The sequence below is a fragment of the Callionymus lyra genome, chromosome 6, assembly GCF_982586985.1.
Source record: "Callionymus lyra chromosome 6, fCalLyr1.hap1.1, whole genome shotgun sequence".
In the NCBI taxonomy this organism is placed as follows: domain Eukaryota; kingdom Metazoa; phylum Chordata; class Actinopteri; order Syngnathiformes; family Callionymidae; genus Callionymus; species Callionymus lyra.
In genome coordinates this window covers 27,387,133-27,415,062 of record NC_141823.1, presented here as the reverse complement: position 1 = coordinate 27,415,062, position 27,930 = coordinate 27,387,133, and the positions used below count along the sequence as shown (strand labels likewise).

Below are 27,930 nucleotides of genomic sequence, written 5' to 3'. Positions count from 1 at the left end.
TCCTGGACCACCAACACCCAGTACCCCTGGAATTTGGCCAATTCTAGTTAGAAAAGTGAAGCTGAGGTCCAAAATATCTTCAAGACTCATCTGCATCTATATAACTATTCATCAACAGGTTAGTCTTCCTAGATGTATTTTAAAACGTTTCAAAAACTCCTCCATTGATACATATTTAGTGCATGTGTATTCTGTAAACTTTTTTCCATTGTATTTCACACAACGAGTTAGTCTCCTGAGAGACATCAAAAATTGCCATAGCCGACTGTATTTCAAGTCGTCAAGGCGGGGTATTGGGTAAAGTTTTCAACTAGCAATAATCGCGCCTCGGATAAACCTCATGGGCTACGATACTGCCACTGCGCAAAGCTAATATACACAATGCCAAGCATGGGCTCCCCTGGTAGCTACACACTATGCCAGATGACGGTTTCCTAGGCCTCCGATTAACCTCATAGGCAACGATACACAATGTTATCGCCATCATGAAAGAATGTTCTCCATATTGTTAAATACCTTGTCAGACTAGGAACATCTTCACAGGAAGCAGCAACTGTAAAACGTTAATAACTACTTTTTTTAGTGCCCTGTGTGAGGCTCGGATCTCAGGACGCAAGACTAATGTGCTGTCTACTGCCCAAACAAGGCCTTTGATGGACATCAGAAATCAGGTGAACCAGAATGTGTGTGTCATTTCTGCAGCTAAGGATTTTACATTATTCCCAGTGCAATTAAAAACCAACTTTAATTTTTTTCTTGCCTATGCTTGTCTTGCATGTGTCTCTGTGGCGCAATTGGTTAGCGCGTTCGGCTGTTAACCGAAAGGTTGGTGGTTCAAGCCCACCCAGGGACGGCCTAGTTTTAATAGGTTGACTTTATATAATTCCCACTTTGAAAAAAACAACTATAGTGTTTGTTACATAACCCTTGCTTGCCTATGCTTGCCTAGCATGTGTCTCTGTGGCCACATTGGTTAGTGCATTTGGCAGTTAACTGAAAGGTGTGTGGTACAAGCCCACACACCTGGACAAGATTTGAGAGCACCATCTCTGAATCAATACTCTCTAATGTATTCCATCAAAAACAAAGCAGCAAAACTTTTTGTTTCAGGTGCACCAAATATTCAGGAAGACATTTAACCAATTTAACAGTAACCCAGCCTCAGATAGGCTTTGTCTGCCTGTTGGAAACTTGATCAAGTGTGACCAAAACTTTAAGGATGCTCAATGATGGAAATGCTTCCATGAAACATACAGTTTCTAAATTCAGCTGTTTTACTTGAACATATGATGAAGCCCCACCAAAGAAGGGCAGCAAAAAATTATTAAAGACTCATGTTGTCCCTCTCCACGGAAATCTTTAGTAAAAGGCGAAAGATTTATACGATCTGAAGAGAAACACGAGTGAACTGATAAGCCAGTGCTTGAGAAGAGGCCGTATTCTCCATCATGTGCCTTTAACTAATGGTGAGGCCCGCTGAGCCGTCTTACTAAATAGTTCTGAATCCCCCAAAAATTCTGCAATGGGAATGGGAATTGAAAAATTCAATTTGGCTGATGAAAAATATCAATGTTCAAGTATTCAAGTCACTTTTTAACAAATGTTGGTTTGAAACAGATCATTTCACTAACTCGTATAATGCGTTCTCAGTAAAAATTGTCGGAAGATCCTGGACCACCAACACCCAGTACCCCTGGAATTTGGCCAATTCTAGTTAGAAAAGTGAAGCTGAGGTCCAAAATATCTTCAAGACTCATCTGCATCTATATAACTATTCATCAACAGGTTAGTCTTCCTAGATGTATTTTAAAACGTTTCAAAAACTCCTCCATTGATACATATTTAGTGCATGTGTATTCTGTAAACTTTTTTCCATTGTATTTCACACAACGAGTTAGTCTCCTGAGAGACATCAAAAATTGCCATAGCCGACTGTATTTCAAGTCGTCAAGGCGGGGTATTGGGTAAAGTTTTCAACTAGCAATAATCGCGCCTCGGATAAACCTCATGGGCTACGATACTGCCACTGCGCAAAGCTAATATACACAATGCCAAGCATGGGCTCCCCTGGTAGCTACACACTATGCCAGATGACGGTTTCCTAGGCCTCCGATTAACCTCATAGGCAACGATACACAATGTTATCGCCATCATGAAAGAATGTTCTCCATATTGTTAAATACCTTGTCAGACTAGGAACATCTTCACAGGAAGCAGCAACTGTAAAACGTTAATAACTACTTTTTTTAGTGCCCTGTGTGAGGCTCGGATCTCAGGACGCAAGACTAATGTGCTGTCTACTGCCCAAACAAGGCCTTTGATGGACATCAGAAATCAGGTGAACCAGAATGTGTGTGTCATTTCTGCAGCTAAGGATTTTACATTATTCCCAGTGCAATTAGAAACCAACTTTAATTTTTTTCTTGCCTATGCTTGTCTTGCATGTGTCTCTGTGTGGCGCAATTGGTTAGCGCGTTCGGCTGTTAACCGAAAGGTTGGTGGTTCAAGCCCACCCAGGGATGGCCTAGTTTTAATAGGTTGACTTTATATAATTCCAACTTTGAAAAAAAACAACTATAGTGTTTGTTACATAAACCTTGCTTGCCTATGCTTGCCTAGCCACATTGGTTAGTGCATTTGGCAGTTAACTGAAAGGTGTGTGGTTCAAGCCCACCCAGGGAGGGACAAGATTTGAGAGCACCATCTCTGAATCAATACTCTCTAATGTATTCCATCAAAAACAAAGCAGCAAAACTTTTTGTTTCAGGTGCACCAAATATTCAGGAAGACATTTAACCAATATAACAGTAACCCAGCCTCAGATAGGCTTTGTCTGCCTGTTGGAAACTTGATCAAGTGTGACCAAAACTTTAAGGATGCTCAATGATGGAAATGCTTCCATGAAACATACAGTTTCTAAATTCAGCTGTTTTACTTGAACATATGATGAAGCCCCACCAAAGAAGGGCAGCAAACAATTATTAAAGACTCATGTTGTCCCTCTCCACGGAAATCTTTAGTAAAAGGCGAAAGATTTATACGATCTGAAGAGAAACACGAGTGAACTGATAAGCCAGTGCTTGAGAAGAGGCCGTATTCTCCATCATGTGCCTTTAACTAATGGTGAGGCCCGCTGAGCCGTCTTACTAAATAGTTCTGAATCCCCCAAAAATTCTGCAATGGGAATGGGAATTGAAAAATTCAATTTGGCTGATGAAAAATATCAATGTTCAAGTATTCAAGTCACTTTTTAACAAATGTTGGTTTGAAACAGATCATTTCACTAACTCGTATAATGCGTTCTCAGTAAAAAATTGTCGGAAGATCCTGGACCACCAACACCCAGTACCCCTGGAATTTGGCCAATTCTAGTTAGAAAAGTGAAGCTGAGGTCCAAAATATCTTCAAGACTCATCTGCATCTATATAACTATTCATCAACAGGTTAGTCTTCCTAGATGTATTTTAAAACGTTTCAAAAACTCCTCCATTGATACATATTTAGTGCATGTGTATTCTGTAAACTTTTTTCCATTGTATTTCACACAACGAGTTAGTCTCCTGAGAGACATCAAAAATTGCCATAGCCGACTGTATTTCAAGTCGTCAAGGCGGGGTATTGGGTAAAGTTTTCAACTAGCAATAATCGCGCCTCGGATAAACCTCATGGGCTACGATACTGCCACTGCGCAAAGCTAATATACACAATGCCAAGCATGGGCTCCCCTGGTAGCTACACACTATGCCAGATGACGGTTTCCTAGGCCTCCGATTAACCTCATAGGCAACGATACACAATGTTATCGCCATCATGAAAGAATGTTCTCCATATTGTTAAATACCTTGTCAGACTAGGAACATCTTCACAGGAAGCAGCAACTGTAAAACGTTAATAACTACTTTTTTTAGTGCCCTGTGTGAGGCTCGGATCTCAGGACGCAAGACTAATGTGCTGTCTACTGCCCAAACAAGGCCTTTGATGGACATCAGAAATCAGGTGAACCAGAATGTGTGTGTCATTTCTGCAGCTAAGGATTTTACATTATTCCCAGTGCAATTAAAAACCAACTTTAATTTTTTTCTTGCCTATGCTTGTCTTGCATGTGTCTCTGTGGCGCAATTGGTTAGCGCGTTCGGCTGTTAACCGAAAGGTTGGTGGTTCAAGCCCACCCAGGGACGGCCTAGTTTTAATAGGTTGACTTTATATAATTCCCACTTTGAAAAAAACAACTATAGTGTTTGTTACATAACCCTTGCTTGCCTATGCTTGCCTAGCATGTGTCTCTGTGGCCACATTGGTTAGTGCATTTGGCAGTTAACTGAAAGGTGTGTGGTACAAGCCCACACACCTGGACAAGATTTGAGAGCACCATCTCTGAATCAATACTCTCTAATGTATTCCATCAAAAACAAAGCAGCAAAACTTTTTGTTTCAGGTGCACCAAATATTCAGGAAGACATTTAACCAATTTAACAGTAACCCAGCCTCAGATAGGCTTTGTCTGCCTGTTGGAAACTTGATCAAGTGTGACCAAAACTTTAAGGATGCTCAATGATGGAAATGCTTCCATGAAACATACAGTTTCTAAATTCAGCTGTTTTACTTGAACATATGATGAAGCCCCACCAAAGAAGGGCAGCAAAAAATTATTAAAGACTCATGCTGTCCCTCTCCACGGAAATCTTTAGTAAAAGGCGAAAGATTTATACGATCTGAAGAGAAACACGAGTGAACTGATAAGCCAGTGCTTGAGAAGAGGCCGTATTCTCCATCATGTGCCTTTAGCTAATGGTGAGGCCCGCTGAGCCGTCTTACTAAATAGTTCTGAATCCTCCAAAAATTCTGTGACCAAAACTTTAAGAATGCTCAATGATGGAAATGCTTCCATGAAACGTATAAACATACAGTTTCTAAATTCAGCTGTTTTACTTGAACATATGATGAAGCCCCACCAAAGAAGGGCAGCAAAAAATTATTAAAGACTCATGTTGTCCCTCTCCACGGAAATCTTTAGTAAAAGGCGAAAGATTTATACGATCTGAAGAGAAACACGAGTGAACTGATAAGCCAGTGCTTGAGAAGAGGCCGTATTCTCCATCATGTGCCTTTAACTAATGGTGAGGCCCGCTGAGCCGTCTTACTAAATAGTTCTGAATCCCCCAAAAATTCTGCAATGGGAATGGGAATTGAAAAATTCAATTTGGCTGATGAAAAATATCAATGTTCAAGTATTCAAGTCACTTTTTAACAAATGTTGGTTTGAAACAGATCATTTCACTAACTCGTATAATGCGTTCTCAGTAAAAATTGTCGGAAGATCCTGGACCACCAACACCCAGTACCCCTGGAATTTGGCCAATTCTAGTTAGAAAAGTGAAGCTGAGGTCCAAAATATCTTCAAGACTCATCTGCATCTATATAACTATTCATCAACAGGTTAGTCTTCCTAGATGTATTTTAAAACGTTTCAAAAACTCCTCCATTGATACATATTTAGTGCATGTGTATTCTGTAAACTTTTTTCCATTGTATTTCACACAACGAGTTAGTCTCCTGAGAGACATCAAAAATTGCCATAGCCGACTGTATTTCAAGTCGTCAAGGCGGGGTATTGGGTAAAGTTTTCAACTAGCAATAATCGCGCCTCGGATAAACCTCATGGGCTACGATACTGCCACTGCGCAAAGCTAATATACACAATGCCAAGCATGGGCTCCCCTGGTAGCTACACACTATGCCAGATGACGGTTTCCTAGGCCTCCGATTAACCTCATAGGCAACGATACACAATGTTATCGCCATCATGAAAGAATGTTCTCCATATTGTTAAATACCTTGTCAGACTAGGAACATCTTCACAGGAAGCAGCAACTGTAAAACGTTAATAACTACTTTTTTTAGTGCCCTGTGTGAGGCTCGGATCTCAGGAGGCAAGACTAATGTGCTGTCTACTGCCCAAACAAGGCCTTTGATGGACATCAGAAATCAGGTGAACCAGAATGTGTGTGTCATTTCTGCAGCTAAGGATTTTACATTATTCCCAGTGCAATTAGAAACCAACTTTAATTTTTTTCTTGCCTATGCTTGTCTTGCATGTGTCTCTGTGGCGCAATTGGTTAGCGCGTTCGGCTGTTAACCGAAAGGTTGGTGGTTCAAGCCCACCCAGGGACGGCCTAGTTTTAATAGGTTGACTTTATATAATTCCCACTTTGAAAAAAACAACTATAGTGTTTGTTACATAACCCTTGCTTGCCTATGCTTGCCTAGCATGTGTCTCTGTGGCCACATTGGTTAGTGCATTTGGCAGTTAACTGAAAGGTGTGTGGTACAAGCCCACACACCTGGACAAGATTTGAGAGCACCATCTCTGAATCAATACTCTCTAATGTATTCCATCAAAAACAAAGCAGCAAAACTTTTTGTTTCAGGTGCACCAAATATTCAGGAAGACATTTAACCAATTTAACAGTAACCCAGCCTCAGATAGGCTTTGTCTGCCTGTTGGAAACTTGATCAAGTGTGACCAAAACTTTAAGGATGCTCAATGATGGAAATGCTTCCATGAAACATACAGTTTCTAAATTCAGCTGTTTTACTTGAACATATGATGAAGCCCCACCAAAGAAGGGCAGCAAAAAATTATTAAAGACTCATGCTGTCCCTCTCCACGGAAATCTTTAGTAAAAGGCGAAAGATTTATACGATCTGAAGAGAAACACGAGTGAACTGATAAGCCAGTGCTTGAGAAGAGGCCGTATTCTCCATCATGTGCCTTTAGCTAATGGTGAGGCCCGCTGAGCCGTCTTACTAAATAGTTCTGAATCCTCCAAAAATTCTGTGACCTAAACTTTAAGAATGCTCAATGATGGAAATGCTTCCATGAAACGTATAAACATACAGTTTCTAAATTCAGCTGTTTTACTTGAACATATGATGAAGCCCCACCAAAGAAGGGCAGCAAAAAATTATTAAAGACTCATGTTGTCCCTCTCCACGGAAATCTTTAGTAAAAGGCGAAAGATTTATACGATCTGAAGAGAAACACGAGTGAACTGATAAGCCAGTGCTTGAGAAGAGGCCGTATTCTCCATCATGTGCCTTTAACTAATGGTGAGGCCCGCTGAGCCGTCTTACTAAATAGTTCTGAATCCCCCAAAAATTCTGCAATGGGAATGGGAATTGAAAAATTCAATTTGGCTGATGAAAAATATCAATGTTCAAGTATTCAAGTCACTTTTTAACAAATGTTGGTTTGAAACAGATCATTTCACTAACTCGTATAATGCGTTCTCAGTAAAAATTGTCGGAAGATCCTGGACCACCAACACCCAGTACCCCTGGAATTTGGCCAATTCTAGTTAGAAAAGTGAAGCTGAGGTCCAAAATATCTTCAAGACTCATCTGCATCTATATAACTATTCATCAACAGGTTAGTCTTCCTAGATGTATTTTAAAACGTTTCAAAAACTCCTCCATTGATACATATTTAGTGCATGTGTATTCTGTAAACTTTTTTCCATTGTATTTCACACAACGAGTTAGTCTCCTGAGAGACATCAAAAATTGCCATAGCCGACTGTATTTCAAGTCGTCAAGGCGGGGTATTGGGTAAAGTTTTCAACTAGCAATAATCGCGCCTCGGATAAACCTCATGGGCTACGATACTGCCACTGCGCAAAGCTAATATACACAATGCCAAGCATGGGCTCCCCTGGTAGCTACACACTATGCCAGATGACGGTTTCCTAGGCCTCCGATTAACCTCATAGGCAACGATACACAATGTTATCGCCATCATGAAAGAATGTTCTCCATATTGTTAAATACCTTGTCAGACTAGGAACATCTTCACAGGAAGCAGCAACTGTAAAACGTTAATAACTACTTTTTTTAGTGCCCTGTGTGAGGCTCGGATCTCAGGAGGCAAGACTAATGTGCTGTCTACTGCCCAAACAAGGCCTTTGATGGACATCAGAAATCAGGTGAACCAGAATGTGTGTGTCATTTCTGCAGCTAAGGATTTTACATTATTCCCAGTGCAATTAGAAACCAACTTTAATTTTTTTCTTGCCTATGCTTGTCTTGCATGTGTCTCTGTGGCGCAATTGGTTAGCGCGTTCGGCTGTTAACCGAAAGGTTGGTGGTTCAAGCCCACCCAGGGACGGCCTAGTTTTAATAGGTTGACTTTATATAATTCCCACTTTGAAAAAAACAACTATAGTGTTTGTTACATAAACCTTGCTTGCCTATGCTTGCCTAGCATGTGTCTCTGTGGCCACATTGGTTAGTGCATTTGGCAATTAACTGAAAGGTGTGTGGTACAAGCCCACACACCTGGACAAGATTTGAGAGCACCATCTCTGAATCAATACTCTCTAATGTATTGCAGCAAAACTTTTTGTTTCAGGTGCACCAAATATTCAGGAAGACATTTAACCAATATAACAGTAACCCAGCCTCAGATAGGCTTTGTCTGCCTGTTGGAAACTTGATCAAGTGTGACCAAAACTTTAAGGATGCTCAATGATGGAAATGCTTCCATGAAACATACAGTTTCTAAATTCAGCTGTTTTACTTGAACATATGATGAAGCCCCACCAAAGAAGGGCAGCAAAAAATTATTAAAGACTCATGTTGTCCCTCTCCACAGAAATCTTTAGTAAAAGGCGAAAGATTTATACGATCTGAAGAGAAACACGAGTGAACTGATAAGCCAGTGCTTGAGAAGAGGCCGTATTCTCCATCATGTGCCTTTAACTAATGGTGAGGCCCGCTGAGCCTTCTTACTAAATAGTTCTGAATCCCCCAAAAATTCTGCAATGGGAATGGGAATTGAAAAATTCAATTTGGCTGATGAAAAATATCAATGTTCAAGTATTCAAGTCACTTTTTAACAAATGTTGGTTTGAAACAGATCATTTCACTAACTCGTATAATGCGTTCTCAGTAAAAATTGTCGGAAGATCCTGGACCACCAACACCCAGTACCCCTGGAATTTGGCCAATTCTAGTTAGAAAAGTGAAGCTGAGGTCCAAAATATCTTCAAGACTCATCTGCATCTATATAACTATTCATCAACAGGTTAGTCTTCCTAGATGTATTTTAAAACGTTTCAAAAACTCCTCCATTGATACATATTTAGTGCATGTGTATTCTGTAAACTTTTTTCCATTGTATTTCACACAACGAGTTAGTCTCCTGAGAGACATCAAAAATTGCCATAGCCGACTGTATTTCAAGTCGTCAAGGCGGGGTATTGGGTAAAGTTTTCAACTAGCAATAATCGCGCCTCGGATAAACCTCATGGGCTACGATACTGCCACTGCGCAAAGCTAATATACACAATGCCAAGCATGGGCTCCCCTGGTAGCTACACACTATGCCAGATGACGGTTTCCTAGGCCTCCGATTAACCTCATAGGCAACGATACACAATGTTATCGCCATCATGAAAGAATGTTCTCCATATTGTTAAATACCTTGTCAGACTAGGAACATCTTCACAGGAAGCAGCAACTGTAAAACGTTAATAACTACTTTTTTTAGTGCCCTGTGTGAGGCTCGGATCTCAGGAGGTAAGACTAATGTGCTGTCTACTGCCCAAACAAGGCCTTTGATGGACATCAGAAATCAGGTGAACCAGAATGTGTGTGTCATTTCTGCAGCTAAGGATTTTACATTATTCCCAGTGCAATTAAAAACCAATTTTAATTTTTTTCTTGCCTATGCTTGTCTTGCATGTGTCTCTGTGGCGCAATTGGTTAGCGCGTTCGGCTGTTAACCGAAAGGTTGGTGGTTCAAGCCCACCCAGGGACGGCCTAGTTTTAATAGGTTGACTTTATATAATTCCCACTTTGAAAAAAACAACTATAGTGTTTGTTACATAAACCTTGCTTGCCTATGCTTGCCTAGCATGTGTCTCTGTGGCCACATTGGTTAGTGCATTTGGCAGTTAACTGAAAGGTGTGTGGTTCAAGCCCACCCAGGGATGGACAAGATTTGAGAGCACCATCTCTGAATCAATACTCTCTAATGTATTCCATCAAAAACAAAGCAGCAAAACTTTTTGTTTCAGGTGCACCAAATATTCAGGAAGACATTTAACCAATATAACAGTAACCCAGCCTCAGATAGGCTTTGTCTGCCTGTTGGAAACTTGATCAAGTGTGACCAAAACTTTAAGGATGCTCAATGATGGAAATGCTTCCATGAAACATACAGTTTCTAAATTCAGCTGTTTTACTTGAACATATGATGAAGCCCCACCAAAGAAGGGCAGCAAAAAATTATTAAAGACTCATGTTGTCCCTCTCCACGGAAATCTTTAGTAAAAGGCGAAAGATTTATACGATCTGAAGAGAAACACGAGTGAACTGATAAGCCAGTGCTTGAGAAGAGGCCGTATTCTCCATCATGTGCCTTTAACTAATGGTGAGGCCCGCTGAGCCGTCTTACTAAATAGTTCTGAATCCCCCAAAAATTCTGCAATGGGAATGGGAATTGAAAAATTCAATTTGGCTGATGAAAAATATCAATGTTCAAATATTCAAGTCACTTTTTAACAAATGTTGGTTTGAAACAGATCATTTCACTAACTCGTATAATGCGTTCTCAGTAAAAATTGTCGGAAGATCCTGGACCACCAACACCCAGTACCCCTGGAATTTGGCCAATTCTAGTTAGAAAAGTGAAGCTGAGGTCCAAAATATCTTCAAGACTCATCTGCATCTATATAACTATTCATCAACAGGTTAGTCTTCCTAGATGTATTTTAAAACGTTTCAAAAACTCCTCCATTGATACATATTTAGTGCATGTGTATTCTGTAAACTTTTTTCCATTGTATTTCACACAACGAGTTAGTCTCCTGAGAGACATCAAAAATTGCCATAGCCGACTGTATTTCAAGTCGTCAAGGCGGGGTATTGGGTAAAGTTTTCAACTAGCAATAATCGCGCCTCGGATAAACCTCATGGGCTACGATACTGCCACTGCGCAAAGCTAATATACACAATGCCAAGCATGGGCTCCCCTGGTAGCTACACACTATGCCAGATGACGGTTTCCTAGGCCTCCGATTAACCTCATAGGCAACGATACACAATGTTATCGCCATCATGAAAGAATGTTCTCCATATTGTTAAATACCTTGTCAGACTAGGAACATCTTCACAGGAAGCAGCAACTGTAAAACGTTAATAACTACTTTTTTTAGTGCCCTGTGTGAGGCTCGGATCTCAGGACGCAAGACTAATGTGCTGTCTACTGCCCAAACAAGGCCTTTGATGGACATCAGAAATCAGGTGAACCAGAATGTGTGTGTCATTTCTGCAGCTAAGGATTTTACATTATTCCCAGTGCAATTAAAAACCAACTTTAATTTTTTTCTTGCCTATGCTTGTCTTGCATGTGTCTCTGTGGCGCAATTGGTTAGCGCGTTCGGCTGTTAACCGAAAGGTTGGTGGTTCAAGCCCACCCAGGGACGGACTAGTTTTAATAGGTTGACTTTATATAATTCCCACTTTGAAAAAAACAACTATAGTGTTTGTTACATAACCCTTGCTTGCCTATGCTTGCCTAGCATGTGTCTCTGTGGCCACATTGGTTAGTGCATTTGGCAGTTAACTGAAAGGTGTGTGGTACAAGCCCACACACCTGGACAAGATTTGAGAGCACCATCTCTGAATCAATACTCTCTAATGTATTCCATCAAAAACAAAGCAGCAAAACTTTTTGTTTCAGGTGCACCAAATATTCAGGAAGACATTTAACCAATTTAACAGTAACCCAGCCTCAGATAGGCTTTGTCTGCCTGTTGGAAACTTGATCAAGTGTGACCAAAACTTTAAGGATGCTCAATGATGGAAATGCTTCCATGAAACATACAGTTTCTAAATTCAGCTGTTTTACTTGAACATATGATGAAGCCCCACCAAAGAAGGGCAGCAAAAAATTATTAAAGACTCATGTTGTCCCTCTCCACGGAAATCTTTAGTAAAAGGCGAAAGATTTATACGATCTGAAGAGAAACACGAGTGAACTGATAAGCCAGTGCTTGAGAAGAGGCCGTATTCTCCATCATGTGCCTTTAACTAATGGTGAGGCCCGCTGAGCCGTCTTACTAAATAGTTCTGAATCCCCCAAAAATTCTGCAATGGGAATGGGAATTGAAAAATTCAATTTGGCTGATGAAAAATATCAATGTTCAAGTATTCAAGTCACTTTTTAACAAATGTTGGTTTGAAACAGATCATTTCACTAACTCGTATAATGCGTTCTCAGTAAAAATTGTCGGAAGATCCTGGACCACCAACACCCAGTACCCCTGGAATTTGGCCAATTCTAGTTAGAAAAGTGAAGCTGAGGTCCAAAATATCTTCAAGACTCATCTGCATCTATATAACTATTCATCAACAGGTTAGTCTTCCTAGATGTATTTTAAAACGTTTCAAAAACTCCTCCATTGATACATATTTAGTGCATGTGTATTCTGTAAACTTTTTTCCATTGTATTTCACACAACGAGTTAGTCTCCTGAGAGACATCAAAAATTGCCATAGCCGACTGTATTTCAAGTCGTCAAGGCGGGGTATTGGGTAAAGTTTTCAACTAGCAATAATCGCGCCTCGGATAAACCTCATGGGCTACGATACTGCCACTGCGCAAAGCTAATATACACAATGCCAAGCATGGGCTCCCCTGGTAGCTACACACTATGCCAGATGACGGTTTCCTAGGCCTCCGATTAACCTCATAGGCAACGATACACAATGTTATCGCCATCATGAAAGAATGTTCTCCATATTGTTAAATACGTTGTCAGACTAGGAACATCTTCACAGGAAGCAGCAACTGTAAAACGTTAATAACTACTTTTTTTAGTGCCCTGTGTGAGGCTCGGATCTCAGGACGCAAGACTAATGTGCTGTCTACTGCCCAAACAAGGCCTTTGATGGACATCAGAAATCAGGTGAACCAGAATGTGTGTGTCATTTCTGCAGCTAAGGATTTTACATTATTCCCAGTGCAATTAGAAACCAACTTTAATTTTTTTCTTGCCTATGCTTGTCTTGCATGTGTCTCTGTGTGGCGCAATTGGTTAGCGCGTTCGGCTGTTAACCGAAAGGTTGGTGGTTCAAGCCCACCCAGGGATGGCCTAGTTTTAATAGGTTGACTTTATATAATTCCAACTTTGAAAAAAAACAACTATAGTGTTTGTTACATAAACCTTGCTTGCCTATGCTTGCCTAGCCACATTGGTTAGTGCATTTGGCAGTTAACTGAAAGGTGTGTGGTTCAAGCCCACCCAGGGAGGGACAAGATTTGAGAGCACCATCTCTGAATCAATACTCTCTAATGTATTCCATCAAAAACAAAGCAGCAAAACTTTTTGTTTCAGGTGCACCAAATATTCAGGAAGACATTTAACCAATATAACAGTAACCCAGCCTCAGATAGGCTTTGTCTGCCTGTTGGAAACTTGATCAAGTGTGACCAAAACTTTAAGGATGCTCAATGATGGAAATGCTTCCATGAAACATACAGTTTCTAAATTCAGCTGTTTTACTTGAACATATGATGAAGCCCCACCAAAGAAGGGCAGCAAAAAATTATTAAAGACTCATGTTGTCCCTCTCCACGGAAATCTTTAGTAAAAGGCGAAAGATTTATACGATCTGAAGAGAAACACGAGTGAACTGATAAGCCAGTGCTTGAGAAGAGGCCGTATTCTCCATCATGTGCCTTTAACTAATGGTGAGGCCCGCTGAGCCGTCTTACTAAATAGTTCTGAATCCCCCAAAAATTCTGCAATGGGAATGGGAATTGAAAAATTCAATTTGGCTGATGAAAAATATCAATGTTCAAGTATTCAAGTCACTTTTTAACAAATGTTGGTTTGAAACAGATCATTTCACTAACTCGTATAATGCGTTCTCAGTAAAAATTGTCGGAAGATCCTGGACCACCAACACCCAGTACCCCTGGAATTTGGCCAATTCTAGTTAGAAAAGTGAAGCTGAGGTCCAAAATATCTTCAAGACTCATCTGCATCTATATAACTATTCATCAACAGGTTAGTCTTCCTAGATGTATTTTAAAACGTTTCAAAAACTCCTCCATTGATACATATTTAGTGCATGTGTATTCTGTAAACTTTTTTCCATTGTATTTCACACAACGAGTTAGTCTCCTGAGAGACATCAAAAATTGCCATAGCCGACTGTATTTCAAGTCGTCAAGGCGGGGTATTGGGTAAAGTTTTCAACTAGCAATAATCGCGCCTCGGATAAACCTCATGGGCTACGATACTGCCACTGCGCAAAGCTAATATACACAATGCCAAGCATGGGCTCCCCTGGTAGCTACACACTATGCCAGATGACGGTTTCCTAGGCCTCCGATTAACCTCATAGGCAACGATACACAATGTTATCGCCATCATGAAAGAATGTTCTCCATATTGTTAAATACCTTGTCAGACTAGGAACATCTTCACAGGAAGCAGCAACTGTAAAACGTTAATAACTACTTTTTTTAGTGCCCTGTGTGAGGCTCGGATCTCAGGACGCAAGACTAATGTGCTGTCTACTGCCCAAACAAGGCCTTTGATGGACATCAGAAATCAGGTGAACCAGAATGTGTGTGTCATTTCTGCAGCTAAGGATTTTACATTATTCCCAGTGCAATTAAAAACCAACTTTAATTTTTTTCTTGCCTATGCTTGTCTTGCATGTGTCTCTGTGGCGCAATTGGTTAGCGCGTTCGGCTGTTAACCGAAAGGTTGGTGGTTCAAGCCCACCCAGGGACGGACTAGTTTTAATAGGTTGACTTTATATAATTCCCACTTTGAAAAAAACAACTATAGTGTTTGTTACATAACCCTTGCTTGCCTATGCTTGCCTAGCATGTGTCTCTGTGGCCACATTGGTTAGTGCATTTGGCAGTTAACTGAAAGGTGTGTGGTACAAGCCCACACACCTGGACAAGATTTGAGAGCACCATCTCTGAATCAATACTCTCTAATGTATTCCATCAAAAACAAAGCAGCAAAACTTTTTGTTTCAGGTGCACCAAATATTCAGGAAGACATTTAACCAATTTAACAGTAACCCAGCCTCAGATAGGCTTTGTCTGCCTGTTGGAAACTTGATCAAGTGTGACCAAAACTTTAAGGATGCTCAATGATGGAAATGCTTCCATGAAACATACAGTTTCTAAATTCAGCTGTTTTACTTGAACATATGATGAAGCCCCACCAAAGAAGGGCAGCAAAAAATTATTAAAGACTCATGTTGTCCCTCTCCACGGAAATCTTTAGTAAAAGGCGAAAGATTTATACGATCTGAAGAGAAACACGAGTGAACTGATAAGCCAGTGCTTGAGAAGAGGCCGTATTCTCCATCATGTGCCTTTAACTAATGGTGAGGCCCGCTGAGCCGTCTTACTAAATAGTTCTGAATCCCCCAAAAATTCTGCAATGGGAATGGGAATTGAAAAATTCAATTTGGCTGATGAAAAATATCAATGTTCAAGTATTCAAGTCACTTTTTAACAAATGTTGGTTTGAAACAGATCATTTCACTAACTCGTATAATGCGTTCTCAGTAAAAATTGTCGGAAGATCCTGGACCACCAACACCCAGTACCCCTGGAATTTGGCCAATTCTAGTTAGAAAAGTGAAGCTGAGGTCCAAAATATCTTCAAGACTCATCTGCATCTATATAACTATTCATCAACAGGTTAGTCTTCCTAGATGTATTTTAAAACGTTTCAAAAACTCCTCCATTGATACATATTTAGTGCATGTGTATTCTGTAAACTTTTTTCCATTGTATTTCACACAACGAGTTAGTCTCCTGAGAGACATCAAAAATTGCCATAGCCGACTGTATTTCAAGTCGTCAAGGCGGGGTATTGGGTAAAGTTTTCAACTAGCAATAATCGCGCCTCGGATAAACCTCATGGGCTACGATACTGCCACTGCGCAAAGCTAATATACACAATGCCAAGCATGGGCTCCCCTGGTAGCTACACACTATGCCAGATGACGGTTTCCTAGGCCTCCGATTAACCTCATAGGCAACGATACACAATGTTATCGCCATCATGAAAGAATGTTCTCCATATTGTTAAATACGTTGTCAGACTAGGAACATCTTCACAGGAAGCAGCAACTGTAAAACGTTAATAACTACTTTTTTTAGTGCCCTGTGTGAGGCTCGGATCTCAGGACGCAAGACTAATGTGCTGTCTACTGCCCAAACAAGGCCTTTGATGGACATCAGAAATCAGGTGAACCAGAATGTGTGTGTCATTTCTGCAGCTAAGGATTTTACATTATTCCCAGTGCAATTAGAAACCAACTTTAATTTTTTTCTTGCCTATGCTTGTCTTGCATGTGTCTCTGTGTGGCGCAATTGGTTAGCGCGTTCGGCTGTTAACCGAAAGGTTGGTGGTTCAAGCCCACCCAGGGATGGCCTAGTTTTAATAGGTTGACTTTATATAATTCCAACTTTGAAAAAAAACAACTATAGTGTTTGTTACATAAACCTTGCTTGCCTATGCTTGCCTAGCCACATTGGTTAGTGCATTTGGCAGTTAACTGAAAGGTGTGTGGTTCAAGCCCACCCAGGGAGGGACAAGATTTGAGAGCACCATCTCTGAATCAATACTCTCTAATGTATTCCATCAAAAACAAAGCAGCAAAACTTTTTGTTTCAGGTGCACCAAATATTCAGGAAGACATTTAACCAATTTAACAGTAACCCAGCCTCAGATAGGCTTTGTCTGCCTGTTGGAAACTTGATCAAGTGTGACCAAAACTTTAAGGATGCTCAATGATGGAAATGCTTCCATGAAACATACAGTTTCTAAATTCAGCTGTTTTACTTGAACATATGATGAAGCCCCACCAAAGAAGGGCAGCAAAAAATTATTAAAGACTCATGTTGTCCCTCTCCACGGAAATCTTTAGTAAAAGGCGAAAGATTTATACGATCTGAAGAGAAACACGAGTGAACTGATAAGCCAGTGCTTGAGAAGAGGCCGTATTCTCCATCATGTGCCTTTAACTAATGGTGAGGCCCGCTGAGCCGTCTTACTAAATAGTTCTGAATCCCCCAAAAATTCTGCAATGGGAATGGGAATTGAAAAATTCAATTTGGCTGATGAAAAATATCAATGTTCAAGTATTCAAGTCACTTTTTAACAAATTTTGGTTTGAAACAGATCATTTCACTAACTCGTATAATGCGTTCTCAGTAAAAAATTGTCGGAAGATCCTGGACCACCAACACCCAGTACCCCTGGAATTTGGCCAATTCTAGTTAGAAAAGTGAAGCTGAGGTCCAAAATATCTTCAAGACTCATCTGCATCTATATAACTATTCATCAACAGGTTAGTCTTCCTAGATGTATTTTAAAACGTTTCAAAAACTCCTCCATTGATACATATTTAGTGCATGTGTATTCTGTAAACTTTTTTCCATTGTATTTCACACAACGAGTTAGTCTCCTGAGAGACATCAAAAATTGCCATAGCCGACTGTATTTCAAGTCGTCAAGGCGGGGTATTGGGTAAAGTTTTCAACTAGCAATAATCGCGCCTCGGATAAACCTCATGGGCTACGATACTGCCACTGCGCAAAGCTAATATACACAATGCCAAGCATGGGCTCCCCTGGTAGCTACACACTATGCGAGATGACGATTTCCTAGGCCTCCGATTAACCTCATAGGCAACGATACACAATGTTATCGCCATCATGAAAGAATTTTCTCCATATTGTTAAATACGTTGTCAGACTAGGAACATCTTCACAGGAAGCAGCAACTGTAAAACGTTAATAACTACTTTTTTTAGTGCCCTGTGTGAGGCTCGGATCTCAGGAGGCAAGACTAATGTGCTGTCTACTGCCCAAACAAGGCCTTTGATGGACATCAGAAATCAGGTGAACCAGAATGTGTGTGTCATTTCTGCAGCTAAGGATTTTACATTATTCCCAGTGCAATTAAAAACCAACTTTAATTTTTTTCTTGCCTATGCTTGTCTTGCATGTGTCTCTGTGGCGCAATTGGTTAGCGCGTTCGGCTGTTAACCGAAAGGTTGGTGGTTCAAGCCCACCCAGGGACGGCCTAGTTTTAATAGGTTGACTTTATATAATTCCCACTTTGAAAAAAACAACTATAGTGTTTGTTACATAACCCTTGCTTGCCTATGCTTGCCTAGCATGTGTCTCTGTGGCCACATTGGTTAGTGCATTTGGCAGTTAACTGAAAGGTGTGTGGTACAAGCCCACACACCTGGACAAGATTTGAGAGCACCATCTCTGAATCAATACTCTCTAATGTATTCCATCAAAAACAAAGCAGCAAAACTTTTTGTTTCAGGTGCACCAAATATTCAGGAAGACATTTAACCAATTTAACAGTAACCCAGCCTCAGATAGGCTTTGTCTGCCTGTTGGAAACTTGATCAAGTGTGACCAAAACTTTAAGGATGCTCAATGATGGAAATGCTTCCATGAAACATACAGTTTCTAAATTCAGCTGTTTTACTTGAACATATGATGAAGCCCCACCAAAGAAGGGCAGCAAAAAATTATTAAAGACTCATGTTGTCCCTCTCCACGGAAATCTTTAGTAAAAGGCGAAAGATTTATACGATCTGAAGAGAAACACGAGTGAACTGATAAGCCAGTGCTTGAGAAGAGGCCGTATTCTCCATCATGTGCCTTTAACTAATGGTGAGGCCCGCTGAGCCGTCTTACTAAATAGTTCTGAATCCCCCAAAAATTCTGCAATGGGAATGGGAATTGAAAAATTCAATTTGGCTGATGAAAAATATCAATGTTCAAGTATTCAAGTCACTTTTTAACAAATGTTGGTTTGAAACAGATCATTTCACTAACTCGTATAATGCGTTCTCAGTAAAAATTGTCGGAAGATCCTGGACCACCAACACCCAGTACCCCTGGAATTAGGTCCAAAATATCTTCAAGACTCATCTGCATCTATATAACTATTCATCAACAGGTTAGTCTTCCTAGATGTATTTTAAAACGTTTCAAAAACTCCTCCATTGATACATATTTAGTGCATGTGTATTCTGTAAACTTTTTTCCATTGTATTTCACACAACGAGTTAGTCTCCTGAGAGACATCAAAAATTGCCATAGCCGACTGTATTTCAAGTCGTCAAGGCGGGGTATTGGGTAAAGTTTTCAACTAGCAATAATCGCGCCTCGGATAAACCTCATGGGCTACGATACTGCCACTGCGCAAAGCTAATATACACAATGCCAAGCATGGGCTCCCCTGGTAGCTACACACTATGCCAGATGACGGTTTCCTAGGCCTCCGATTAACCTCATAGGCAACGATACACAATGTTATCGCCATCATGAAAGAATGTTCTCTATATTGTTAAATACGTTGTCAGACTAGGAACATCTTCACAGGAAGCAGCAACTGTAAAACGTTAATAACTACTTTTTTTAGTGCCCTGTGTGATGCTCGGATCTCAGGACGCAAGACTAATGTGCTGTCTACTGCCCAAACAAGGCCTTTGATGGACATCAGAAATCAGGTGAACCAGAATGTGTGTGTCATTTCTGCAGCTAAGGATTTTACATTATTCCCAGTGCAATTAAAAACCAATTTTAATTTTTTTCTTGCCTATGCTTGTCTTGCATGTGTCTCTGTGGCGCAATTGGTTAGCGCGTTCGGCTGTTAACCGAAAGGTTGGTGGTTCAAGCCCACCCAGGGACGGCCTAGTTTTAATAGGTTGACTTTATATAATTCCCACTTTGAAAAAAAACAACTATAGTGTTTGTTACATAAACCTTGCTTGCCTATGCTTGCCTAGCATGTGTCTCTGTGGCCACATTGGTTAGTGCATTTGGCAGTTAACTGAAAGGTGTGTGGTTCAAGCCCACCCAGGGATGGACAAGATTTGAGAGTACCATCTCTGAATCAATACTCTCTAATGTATTCCATCAAAAACAAAGCAGCAAAACTTTTTGTTTCAGGTGCACCAAATATTCAGGAAGACATTTAACCAATATAACAGTAACCCAGCCTCAGATAGGCTTTGTCTGCCTGTTGGAAACTTGATCAAGTGTGACCAAAACTTTAAGGATGCTCAATGATGGAAATGCTTCCATGAAACATACAGTTTCTAAATTCAGCTGTTTTACTTGAACATATGATGAAGCCCCACCAAAGAAGGGCAGCAAAAAATTATTAAAGACTCATGTTGTCCCTCTCCACGGAAATCTTTAGTAAAAGGCGAAAGATTTATACGATCTGAAGAGAAACACGAGTGAACTGATAAGCCAGTGCTTGAGAAGAGGCCGTATTCTCCATCATGTGCCTTTAACTAATGGTGAGGCCCGCTGAGCCGTCTTACTAAATAGTTCTGAATCCCCCAAAAATTCTGCAATGGGAATGGGAATTGAAAAATTCAATTTGGCTGATGAAAAATATCAATGTTCAAATATTCAAGTCACTTTTTAACAAATGTTGGTTTGAAACAGATCATTTCACTAACTCGTATAATGCGTTCTCAGTAAAAATTGTCGGAAGATCCTGGACCACCAACACCCAGTACCCCTGGAATTTGGCCAATTCTAGTTAGAAAAGTGAAGCTGAGGTCCAAAATATCTTCAAGACTCATCTGCATCTATATAACTATTCATCAACAGGTTAGTCTTCCTAGATGTATTTTAAAACGTTTCAAAAACTCCTCCATTGATACATATTTAGTGCATGTGTATTCTGTAAACTTTTTTCCATTGTATTTCACACAACGGGTTAGTCTCCTGAGAGACATCAAAAATTGCCATAGCCGACTGTATTTCAAGTCGTCAAGGCGGGGTATTGGGTAAAGTTTTCAACTAGCAATAATCGCGCCTCGGATAAACCTCATGGGCTACGATACTGCCACTGCGCAAAGCTAATATACACAATGCCAAGCATGGGCTCCCCTGGTAGCTACACACTATGCGAGATGACGGTTTCCTAGGCCTCCGATTAACCTCATAGGCAACGATACACAATGTTATCGCCATCATGAAAGAATGTTCTCCATATTGTTAAATACGTTGTCAGACTAGGAACATCTTCACAGGAAGCAGCAACTGTAAAACGTTAATAACTACTTTTTTTAGTGCCCTGTGTGAGGCTCGGATCTCAGGACGCAAGACTAATGTGCTGTCTACTGCCCAAACAAGGCCTTTGATGGACATCAGAAATCAGGTGAACCAGAATGTGTGTGTCATTTCTGCAGCTAAGGATTTTACATTATTCCCAGTGCAATTAAAAACCAACTTTAATTTTTTTCTTGCCTATGCTTGTCTTGCATGTGTCTCTGTGGCGCAATTGGTTAGCGCGTTCGGCTGTTAACCGAAAGGTTGGTGGTTCAAGCCCACCCAGGGACGGCCTAGTTTTAATAGGTTGACTTTATATAATTCCCACTTTGAAAAAAACAACTATAGTGTTTGTTACATAAACCTTGCTTGCCTATGCTTGCCTAGCATGTGTCTCTGTGGCCACATTGGTTAGTGCATTTGGCAGTTAACTGAAAGGTGTGTGGTACAAGCCCACCCAGGGATGGACAAGAGTTGAGAGCACCATCTCTGAATCAATACTCTCTAATGTATTCCATCAAAAACAAAGCAGCAAAACTTTTTGTTTCAGGTGCACCAAATATTCAGGAAGACATTTAACCAATTTAACAGTAACCCAGCCTCAGATAGGCTTTGTCTGCCTGTTGGAAACTTGATCAAGTGTGACCAAAACTTTAAGGATGCTCAATGATGGAAATGCTTCCATGAAACATACAGTTTCTAAATTCAGCTGTTTTACTTGAACATATGATGAAGCCCCACCAAAGAAGGGCAGCAAAAAATTATTAAAGACTCATGTTGTCCCTCTCCACGGAAATCTTTAGTAAAAGGCGAAAGATTTATACGATCTGAAGAGAAACACGAGTGAACTGATAAGCCAGTGCTTGAGAAGAGGCCGTATTCTCCATCATGTGCCTTTAGCTAATGGTGAGGCCCGCTGAGCCGTCTTACTAAATAGTTCTGAATCCTCCAAAAATTCTGTGACCAAAACTTTAAGGATGCTCAATGATGGAAATGCTTCCATGAAACGTATAAACATACAGTTTTTAAATTCAGCTGTTTTACTTGAACATATGATGAAGCCCCACCAAAGAAGGGCAGCAAAAAATTATTAAAGACTCATGTTGTCCCTCTCCACGGAAATCTTTAGTAAAAGGCGAAAGATTTATACGATCTGAAGAGAAACACGAGTGAACTGATAAGCCAGTGCTTGAGAAGAGGCCGTATTCTCCATCATGTGCCTTTAACTAATGGTGAGGCCCGCTGAGCCGTCTTACTAAATAGTTCTACGTCATTGGTGCTCCGCCCTCTAACGGCTTCGCTATTGGTTTACCCCGAGGCACCACCTCGTCTCTGAGAAAGCTTAATGAACTCGCCACCCAGCAGGGGGCAGTCCACCTCCTATAAAGGCGGGAAGCACCCGCCGCACTTTCTCCTTTTTCAACTCAGCGAGAAAGCTCCTGACAGTGGAATGTATGATGGCGAATGAATATTGAAGTGAACCATGTGTGCACGAAGACTCCCTGAAGAGGAGACACACATGTCTGCTTCGTTTGCCTAGAGGCCCAAATCACACGTGATGATTATGTGGCCTTCCGAGCGCTTCCCACGGCTTTTGACAGTGACGGGAAGCGTTCGAGGCTTGTCGACCCACCCGCCTCAGATCATGATTATGATCAACACAGGACTGCCATGTTGTTAAAGGAAAACAAACAACATGGCAGTCCTGTGCGCTGCACTCGACAAGCTCACGTTCCAACGTGTTGGGCCCTGATGAGTCGAGCTGAGTCGTCCATCGATCATGAACAGACGTCGACTAGGAGGACGACTGGCTCGCTGCATGGAGTCGACCATGAGGTATGCGAGAGCGATCAGGTGAGTATCTCTTGCAGGCCACATGGCCCTCCTGCAGCGCACTCGACGGGTTCACTTGAGAGGTGTTAGTGTGCATGGGTTTCCGCCTGTGAGTGTGATGTATTCACAGGCGTCATTAGAGACTTTCGCCGCTAATGCTAAGCTAACATGCTCCGCCGTTCATAGACGGCGAGAGTTTCCTCTCAGAACACAGTTCGGAGGAGGTTTTTATCCCCTTCGTCCGGGTCATGCCGAAACTGTAATAACGGAGTCTGTCCACACGAATGAATGGCAGACTCAACCATGTGCCTTGTTTCCAGATAAGCAAATGTCCACGAGACCGGCTTGATCAGCTGTGTTTACTTCACTTCCGTGTTGACATGCGCTGACGGGGTTTGACCGCCGATGAGCGTTGTCAAAAAAATCCCGGCGCCATGGATGACGTCACGTTTGGCGGAGAAACGTCATGGATGACGTCACGTTTGGCGGAGAAACGCCATGGATGACGTCACGTTTGGCGGAGAAACGCCATGGATGACGTCACGTTCGGCGGAGAAACGCCATGGATGACGTCACGTTCGGCGGAGAAACGCCATGGAACGGACGCACCATTGAGAGGAATGGCCCGGCAGGAGGCGGCACAGCTCCGCCATCACCTGCATGATGACGAGGCGCGACGGGGATACGCGGAGACGGAGATCCCGTTCGTCGGCCTGATAAGCAAATGTCCACGAGACCGGCTTGATCAGCTGTGTTTACTTCACTTCCGTGTTGACATGCGCTGACGGGGTTTGACCACCGATGAGCGTTGTCAAAAAAATCCCGGCGCCATGGATGACGTCACGTTTGGCGGAGAAACGTCATGGATAACGCCACGTTTGGCGTGATGACGAGGCGCGACGGGGATACGCGGAGACGGAGATCCCGTTCGTCGGCATCATCATCTGGTGCTGGGGGGGAGCGTCACCAGAGACCAGCCACCCCAGCAGCACCAACAACATCGGCAACAGCGGCGGCGTGCGACGAGTGAGCGTCGCCAAGATCCGCAGCGCGAGCCGGGGAGCCAGCAGCCGCAGCAGAGTCGACAATACACTCGACTCCCGTTCGGCTACTCTCTGGCACCCAGGACCTTCACCAAGTGTGTGGAAGCGGCAGTGGAGCCTTTGAGAGTGAGTGGGGTAAGGATCTTGACCGACTGGTTGATCCTTGCCAGGTCAGAGGCAGGAAGTTGCGCTCACACACAGAAGGTGTTGAGCCATATTGCCACCCTGGGGTTCACAGTGAACCTCAGCAAGAGTGCTCTGACTCCAGTTCAACAGTTAGTTACCTGGGGGTACTGTTGAACTCGGACGAGGGATACGCGCGCCTCCCGGACGTGCGTATCCAGCCCATTCTCCGACTGACAACACAGTTGCTGGAAGCTTGGTGTCACGTGACAACAGCAGGCACTGTTATGTCCCTCCTGGGGCTCATGGCAGCAGCCCACACGGTAGTTCGGCTGGGCTTGCTGCACATGAGGGAGCTTCAGAGATGGTTTGGTCGTCTCAAGCTAGACCTCAAGCGGGAAAGAGGCGGAAAGCGCCTTCCCGCTCGGGTTTTGCAGGACATCCAGTTTTGGAACTCTCTAGCCAACCTCAGGCGGAGAGTTCCATTGGGTTGCGTCCTTCGTTACACTCAAGTGTTCACAGACGCTTCTCTGACAGGTTGGGGAGGCTCCTCGGGTCAGGCCTATGCCAGTGGGGTCTGGAGCAGTCCGGTGCTCAGACACATAAACTGGCTAGAGCTGAAGGCGATTCACAATGTCCTGCTTCACCTCTCTCCCCAACTGTCACGGTCCAACGTCCTAGTACTATCCGACAGCTCCACCGCCGTGGCGTACGTAAATCGCCAAGGTGGAGTCAGATCCCCAGCCCTTCTGAGTGTGGCAAAGAAGGCGTGGCTGTGGGCAGACTGTCACCTGCTTTCGCTCAGAGCTCAGCACGTACCGGGCGATCTGAACGCAGTAGCGGACAGACTGTCGAGGGGGGCCGTCCAGGACGAATGGGGTCTGTCCGAGGCAGTGGCGAGCGAGATCTGGTCTCGGTTCGGTCACCCGGTTGCAGACCTCTTCGCCAGCAAGGAGAACTTCAAATGCCCTCTTTGGTTCTCCCTCAGGGCTTCGGATGCCCCCCACTAGGCGTGGACACTTTAGCCCATTCGAGGTGGCCGGTCGGTCTACTGTTCGCCTTCCCTCCTCCGCGGCTCCTTCTCCCCTTGGTTCGGAGGGCGAGGCGGGGGGGGGGGGGGCTGAGGTTAATACTAGTAGCACCAGACTCCCCGGGGGCGCTCTGGTTCCCAGAGCTGGTGCGCATGGCGGTCGGGGCCCCGTGGGCCATCCCTTGGGGCCCCGCTGCCCTGTGTCAGGCAGGGGGGACTCTGACAGCGCCCCCGGTGCTGGGCCGGCCTCTCAAGGTGTGGCTCCTGCACGGGACGAGCTGTTCGGGACGGGCCCCGTCGACACGCAGGCTTATGCCTCAAAGTGGGGGATTTTCTCCCGCTGGTGTTCAGACAGGTCCTTGGACCCCAGCTCTTGTTGGTCTCCGCTATCTTGTCTTTCCTGCAACATTTGCTGGACAACTGGCGGACTGTGGCGACACTGAGAGTGTTCGCATCAGCCATAGCGACGAGACATGTCGGTTTTGAGGGTGCTTCGGTTCGCGCCCACCCCTTGGTGGCACGTTTCTTGCGGGGTGCCTGCAGGCTTCGACCTCCTGCAAGGCCTTCCAGCCCTCAGTGGGATCTCCAGTTGGTACTGGACTCTCTCACAGGCCCGACCTTCGAGCCTCTTGACCAAGTCCCACTGGATATCTTGTCTTCAAGGTATCGCTCCTTCTGGCACTAACAACCACGAAGAGAGCAAGTGAGCTTTGTGCCCTCTCCATTAGCCCTGAGTGTCTTTTCTTGGCGTCGAGGAGTCTTCGGTGTCTTTGTGTCCTAACACAGCGTTCCGCCCAAAGATTCTGAGTTCCTTGTTCCGGGCGACGACCTTCACGCTGCGGGCCTTTCATCCGCCGCCCCACTCGGACCCGGGTCAGGAACGTCTCCACCTGTTGTGTCCAGTGAGGGCGTTGGCCTGGTACTTGCGGCGGGTGGCCGTGTTTAGGCGCTCTGATGCCCTTTTTTGTCTGCCACGGTAGATGCCGACAGGGAGAGGCGATCTCCTCCCAGAGGTTCTCTCATTGGGTGAGATCGGCCATTATCCGGGCCTACCGAGCAGCGGGTGGATCCGCTCCTAGCGGTCTGAGGGCACATTCCACCCGTGGTGTGGCAGCCTCAGTGGCTCTTTTGCGGGGTGTGGCAGCAGAGGATATCTGCTCAGCTGCTTCTTGGGCGTCCACGTCTACCTTGCTAAGGCCTATCTCTTCGACGTGACGGCGGGATCAGTAGCTCATACGGTTTTGAGCGCTGCTGTGCCCCCCCTCGAGGCCCACGGCTCCAGTGGACTTGGATCCTGGGCCGGCGGGGCCCTAGCGATGCTGCTTCAGGAGCGGCGTCCAGCTGGGGGTACATTTATCCCGTCAGGCTTCGCCTTTTGGGTAAACCAATAGCGAAGCCGTTAGAGGGCGGAGCACCAATGACGTAGAACCCCTGAGTTATCTATCATAACCTCAGGTTCTACGAGTTGGTGCGAAGCCCTCTAACCTCGTCGCCCAGCGGCCGCCCTTCTCGCTGACTTTTCAGTTGGAGAAAGTGCGGCGGGTGCTTCCCGCCTTTATAGGAAGTGGACTGCCCCCTGCTGGATGGCGAGTTCATTAAGCTTTCTCAGAGACGAGGCGGTGCCTCGGGGTAAACCAATATCGAAGCCGTTAGAGGGCTTCGCACCAACTCGTAGAACCTGAGGTTATGATAGATAACTCAGGGGTTCTGAATCCTCCAAAAATTCTGTGACCAAAACTTTAAGGATGCTCAATGATGGAAATGCTTCCATGAAACGTATAAACATACAGTTTTTAAATTCAGCTGTTTTACTTGAACATATGATGAAGCCCCACCAAAGGGCAGCAAAAAATTATTAAAGACTCATGTTGTCCCTCTCCACGGAAATCTTTAGTAAAAGGCGAAAGATTTATACGATCTGAAGAGAAACACGAGTGAACTGATAAGCCAGTGCTTGAGAAGAAGCCGTATTCTCCATCATGTGCCTTTAACTAATGGTGAGGCCCGCTGAGCCATCTTACTAAATAGTTCTGAATCCCCCAAAAATTCTGCAATGGGAATGGGAATTGAAAAATTTAATTTGGCTGATGAAAAATATCATTTCACTAACTCGTATAATGCGTTCTCAGTAAAAATTGTCGGAAGATCCTGGACCACCAACACCCAGTACCCCTGGAATTTGGCCAATTCTAGTAAAACGGATAGAACCGGAGTCCGTTACCGTCGCTCCAACACGACGTCACCTCCGGGTCTTAATACTTTGCTTTATGGAGAAAAAAGGATCAATTCAGAGTGTACGGTCGTTTATTCACCGCTTCAAAACAAACAAACATAGAAACTTTTACGATCGATCGGACTCGCTCTTTGCCGGCAGCTGTACAGGTCAATAGCTCCGGGAAAGACGGTCCCTGGTTATGGGTTGTCTCTACATTTAAGGGAAAGTTTCCTGTCCAGGGGGTCGCCTTTTCCGGGGCAGTGGTTCTGTTATGTTAACTTCTGTTTCGAGTCACCTGGAGAGTAACTTCCTTCCTTGCCTGTTGTGTGGGCAAGTTCCTTTGTCTTCCAGCCCCCCTCTTTTGGGTGTGTTCCGTGTTGCCCTTTTGTTTCACGTCCACAGGTGTGAACAGAGCAGACAGACAGTCCTTCATTAAATCGCTGAATAATCTCTAGTCTGTTTCAAGCTACCCTTGACACAGTGTATATCAGTATGCAAGTGAAATGTTGGTTGTGAATGTGTATTTAAACGTTTA

The 27,930-nt window shown here is 43.4% G+C and overlaps 43 non-coding genes across 43 annotated transcripts; 13 read left to right on the top strand and 30 right to left on the bottom strand.

The window, feature by feature from the left end:
• Window positions 1–231: 231 nt before the first annotated feature.
• LOC148077855 (U4 spliceosomal RNA) lies at window positions 232–371 on the bottom strand. The gene has a single exon (XR_015711709.1). It is a non-coding gene; the product is annotated as a U4 spliceosomal RNA (small nuclear RNA).
• A 408-nt stretch (window positions 372–779) lies between these two features.
• Window positions 780–853, top strand: trnan-guu (transfer RNA asparagine (anticodon GUU)). Its single transcript has one exon. It is a non-coding gene; the product is annotated as a tRNA-Asn (tRNA).
• A 440-nt stretch (window positions 854–1,293) lies between these two features.
• On the bottom strand, window positions 1,294–1,407 carry LOC148077853 (U5 spliceosomal RNA). The gene has a single exon (XR_015711571.1). It is a non-coding gene; the product is annotated as a U5 spliceosomal RNA (small nuclear RNA).
• Window positions 1,408–1,898: 491 nt separating this feature from the next.
• LOC148077852 (U4 spliceosomal RNA) lies at window positions 1,899–2,038 on the bottom strand. Its single transcript, XR_015711708.1, has one exon. It is a non-coding gene; the product is annotated as a U4 spliceosomal RNA (small nuclear RNA).
• A 408-nt stretch (window positions 2,039–2,446) lies between these two features.
• On the top strand, window positions 2,447–2,522 carry trnan-guu (transfer RNA asparagine (anticodon GUU)). The gene has a single exon. It is a non-coding gene; the product is annotated as a tRNA-Asn (tRNA).
• Window positions 2,523–2,950: 428 nt separating this feature from the next.
• LOC148077850 (U5 spliceosomal RNA) lies at window positions 2,951–3,064 on the bottom strand. Its single transcript, XR_015711674.1, has one exon. It is a non-coding gene; the product is annotated as a U5 spliceosomal RNA (small nuclear RNA).
• A 492-nt stretch (window positions 3,065–3,556) lies between these two features.
• On the bottom strand, window positions 3,557–3,696 carry LOC148077849 (U4 spliceosomal RNA). The gene has a single exon (XR_015711707.1). It is a non-coding gene; the product is annotated as a U4 spliceosomal RNA (small nuclear RNA).
• A 408-nt stretch (window positions 3,697–4,104) lies between these two features.
• On the top strand, window positions 4,105–4,178 carry trnan-guu (transfer RNA asparagine (anticodon GUU)). Its single transcript has one exon. It is a non-coding gene; the product is annotated as a tRNA-Asn (tRNA).
• A 440-nt stretch (window positions 4,179–4,618) lies between these two features.
• On the bottom strand, window positions 4,619–4,732 carry LOC148077847 (U5 spliceosomal RNA). Its single transcript, XR_015711647.1, has one exon. It is a non-coding gene; the product is annotated as a U5 spliceosomal RNA (small nuclear RNA).
• A 212-nt stretch (window positions 4,733–4,944) lies between these two features.
• On the bottom strand, window positions 4,945–5,058 carry LOC148077846 (U5 spliceosomal RNA). Its single transcript, XR_015711570.1, has one exon. It is a non-coding gene; the product is annotated as a U5 spliceosomal RNA (small nuclear RNA).
• A 491-nt stretch (window positions 5,059–5,549) lies between these two features.
• On the bottom strand, window positions 5,550–5,689 carry LOC148077845 (U4 spliceosomal RNA). The gene has a single exon (XR_015711706.1). It is a non-coding gene; the product is annotated as a U4 spliceosomal RNA (small nuclear RNA).
• Window positions 5,690–6,097: 408 nt separating this feature from the next.
• On the top strand, window positions 6,098–6,171 carry trnan-guu (transfer RNA asparagine (anticodon GUU)). Its single transcript has one exon. It is a non-coding gene; the product is annotated as a tRNA-Asn (tRNA).
• A 440-nt stretch (window positions 6,172–6,611) lies between these two features.
• LOC148077843 (U5 spliceosomal RNA) lies at window positions 6,612–6,725 on the bottom strand. The gene has a single exon (XR_015711646.1). It is a non-coding gene; the product is annotated as a U5 spliceosomal RNA (small nuclear RNA).
• Window positions 6,726–6,937: 212 nt separating this feature from the next.
• LOC148077842 (U5 spliceosomal RNA) lies at window positions 6,938–7,051 on the bottom strand. The gene has a single exon (XR_015711569.1). It is a non-coding gene; the product is annotated as a U5 spliceosomal RNA (small nuclear RNA).
• Window positions 7,052–7,542: 491 nt separating this feature from the next.
• LOC148077841 (U4 spliceosomal RNA) lies at window positions 7,543–7,682 on the bottom strand. The gene has a single exon (XR_015711705.1). It is a non-coding gene; the product is annotated as a U4 spliceosomal RNA (small nuclear RNA).
• A 408-nt stretch (window positions 7,683–8,090) lies between these two features.
• Window positions 8,091–8,164, top strand: trnan-guu (transfer RNA asparagine (anticodon GUU)). Its single transcript has one exon. It is a non-coding gene; the product is annotated as a tRNA-Asn (tRNA).
• A 426-nt stretch (window positions 8,165–8,590) lies between these two features.
• Window positions 8,591–8,704, bottom strand: LOC148077839 (U5 spliceosomal RNA). The gene has a single exon (XR_015711673.1). It is a non-coding gene; the product is annotated as a U5 spliceosomal RNA (small nuclear RNA).
• Window positions 8,705–9,195: 491 nt separating this feature from the next.
• On the bottom strand, window positions 9,196–9,335 carry LOC148077838 (U4 spliceosomal RNA). The gene has a single exon (XR_015711703.1). It is a non-coding gene; the product is annotated as a U4 spliceosomal RNA (small nuclear RNA).
• Window positions 9,336–9,743: 408 nt separating this feature from the next.
• trnan-guu (transfer RNA asparagine (anticodon GUU)) lies at window positions 9,744–9,817 on the top strand. Its single transcript has one exon. It is a non-coding gene; the product is annotated as a tRNA-Asn (tRNA).
• Window positions 9,818–10,259: 442 nt separating this feature from the next.
• Window positions 10,260–10,373, bottom strand: LOC148077836 (U5 spliceosomal RNA). Its single transcript, XR_015711568.1, has one exon. It is a non-coding gene; the product is annotated as a U5 spliceosomal RNA (small nuclear RNA).
• A 491-nt stretch (window positions 10,374–10,864) lies between these two features.
• LOC148077835 (U4 spliceosomal RNA) lies at window positions 10,865–11,004 on the bottom strand. The gene has a single exon (XR_015711702.1). It is a non-coding gene; the product is annotated as a U4 spliceosomal RNA (small nuclear RNA).
• A 408-nt stretch (window positions 11,005–11,412) lies between these two features.
• trnan-guu (transfer RNA asparagine (anticodon GUU)) lies at window positions 11,413–11,486 on the top strand. Its single transcript has one exon. It is a non-coding gene; the product is annotated as a tRNA-Asn (tRNA).
• A 440-nt stretch (window positions 11,487–11,926) lies between these two features.
• LOC148077833 (U5 spliceosomal RNA) lies at window positions 11,927–12,040 on the bottom strand. The gene has a single exon (XR_015711567.1). It is a non-coding gene; the product is annotated as a U5 spliceosomal RNA (small nuclear RNA).
• A 491-nt stretch (window positions 12,041–12,531) lies between these two features.
• On the bottom strand, window positions 12,532–12,671 carry LOC148077832 (U4 spliceosomal RNA). The gene has a single exon (XR_015711701.1). It is a non-coding gene; the product is annotated as a U4 spliceosomal RNA (small nuclear RNA).
• Window positions 12,672–13,079: 408 nt separating this feature from the next.
• Window positions 13,080–13,155, top strand: trnan-guu (transfer RNA asparagine (anticodon GUU)). Its single transcript has one exon. It is a non-coding gene; the product is annotated as a tRNA-Asn (tRNA).
• A 428-nt stretch (window positions 13,156–13,583) lies between these two features.
• Window positions 13,584–13,697, bottom strand: LOC148077830 (U5 spliceosomal RNA). Its single transcript, XR_015711566.1, has one exon. It is a non-coding gene; the product is annotated as a U5 spliceosomal RNA (small nuclear RNA).
• Window positions 13,698–14,188: 491 nt separating this feature from the next.
• LOC148077829 (U4 spliceosomal RNA) lies at window positions 14,189–14,328 on the bottom strand. Its single transcript, XR_015711700.1, has one exon. It is a non-coding gene; the product is annotated as a U4 spliceosomal RNA (small nuclear RNA).
• A 408-nt stretch (window positions 14,329–14,736) lies between these two features.
• On the top strand, window positions 14,737–14,810 carry trnan-guu (transfer RNA asparagine (anticodon GUU)). The gene has a single exon. It is a non-coding gene; the product is annotated as a tRNA-Asn (tRNA).
• Window positions 14,811–15,250: 440 nt separating this feature from the next.
• Window positions 15,251–15,364, bottom strand: LOC148077827 (U5 spliceosomal RNA). Its single transcript, XR_015711565.1, has one exon. It is a non-coding gene; the product is annotated as a U5 spliceosomal RNA (small nuclear RNA).
• Window positions 15,365–15,855: 491 nt separating this feature from the next.
• On the bottom strand, window positions 15,856–15,995 carry LOC148077826 (U4 spliceosomal RNA). Its single transcript, XR_015711699.1, has one exon. It is a non-coding gene; the product is annotated as a U4 spliceosomal RNA (small nuclear RNA).
• A 408-nt stretch (window positions 15,996–16,403) lies between these two features.
• trnan-guu (transfer RNA asparagine (anticodon GUU)) lies at window positions 16,404–16,479 on the top strand. Its single transcript has one exon. It is a non-coding gene; the product is annotated as a tRNA-Asn (tRNA).
• A 428-nt stretch (window positions 16,480–16,907) lies between these two features.
• On the bottom strand, window positions 16,908–17,021 carry LOC148077824 (U5 spliceosomal RNA). Its single transcript, XR_015711563.1, has one exon. It is a non-coding gene; the product is annotated as a U5 spliceosomal RNA (small nuclear RNA).
• Window positions 17,022–17,513: 492 nt separating this feature from the next.
• On the bottom strand, window positions 17,514–17,653 carry LOC148077823 (U4 spliceosomal RNA). Its single transcript, XR_015711697.1, has one exon. It is a non-coding gene; the product is annotated as a U4 spliceosomal RNA (small nuclear RNA).
• Window positions 17,654–18,061: 408 nt separating this feature from the next.
• Window positions 18,062–18,135, top strand: trnan-guu (transfer RNA asparagine (anticodon GUU)). The gene has a single exon. It is a non-coding gene; the product is annotated as a tRNA-Asn (tRNA).
• A 440-nt stretch (window positions 18,136–18,575) lies between these two features.
• LOC148077821 (U5 spliceosomal RNA) lies at window positions 18,576–18,689 on the bottom strand. Its single transcript, XR_015711562.1, has one exon. It is a non-coding gene; the product is annotated as a U5 spliceosomal RNA (small nuclear RNA).
• A 461-nt stretch (window positions 18,690–19,150) lies between these two features.
• LOC148077820 (U4 spliceosomal RNA) lies at window positions 19,151–19,290 on the bottom strand. The gene has a single exon (XR_015711696.1). It is a non-coding gene; the product is annotated as a U4 spliceosomal RNA (small nuclear RNA).
• Window positions 19,291–19,698: 408 nt separating this feature from the next.
• Window positions 19,699–19,772, top strand: trnan-guu (transfer RNA asparagine (anticodon GUU)). The gene has a single exon. It is a non-coding gene; the product is annotated as a tRNA-Asn (tRNA).
• Window positions 19,773–20,215: 443 nt separating this feature from the next.
• On the bottom strand, window positions 20,216–20,329 carry LOC148077818 (U5 spliceosomal RNA). Its single transcript, XR_015711561.1, has one exon. It is a non-coding gene; the product is annotated as a U5 spliceosomal RNA (small nuclear RNA).
• Window positions 20,330–20,820: 491 nt separating this feature from the next.
• LOC148077817 (U4 spliceosomal RNA) lies at window positions 20,821–20,960 on the bottom strand. The gene has a single exon (XR_015711695.1). It is a non-coding gene; the product is annotated as a U4 spliceosomal RNA (small nuclear RNA).
• Window positions 20,961–21,368: 408 nt separating this feature from the next.
• trnan-guu (transfer RNA asparagine (anticodon GUU)) lies at window positions 21,369–21,442 on the top strand. The gene has a single exon. It is a non-coding gene; the product is annotated as a tRNA-Asn (tRNA).
• Window positions 21,443–21,884: 442 nt separating this feature from the next.
• Window positions 21,885–21,998, bottom strand: LOC148077815 (U5 spliceosomal RNA). Its single transcript, XR_015711560.1, has one exon. It is a non-coding gene; the product is annotated as a U5 spliceosomal RNA (small nuclear RNA).
• Window positions 21,999–22,210: 212 nt separating this feature from the next.
• LOC148077814 (U5 spliceosomal RNA) lies at window positions 22,211–22,324 on the bottom strand. Its single transcript, XR_015711559.1, has one exon. It is a non-coding gene; the product is annotated as a U5 spliceosomal RNA (small nuclear RNA).
• Window positions 22,325–27,007: 4,683 nt separating this feature from the next.
• LOC148077813 (U5 spliceosomal RNA) lies at window positions 27,008–27,118 on the bottom strand. Its single transcript, XR_015711678.1, has one exon. It is a non-coding gene; the product is annotated as a U5 spliceosomal RNA (small nuclear RNA).
• Between the last annotated feature and the right edge of the window lie 812 nt (window positions 27,119–27,930).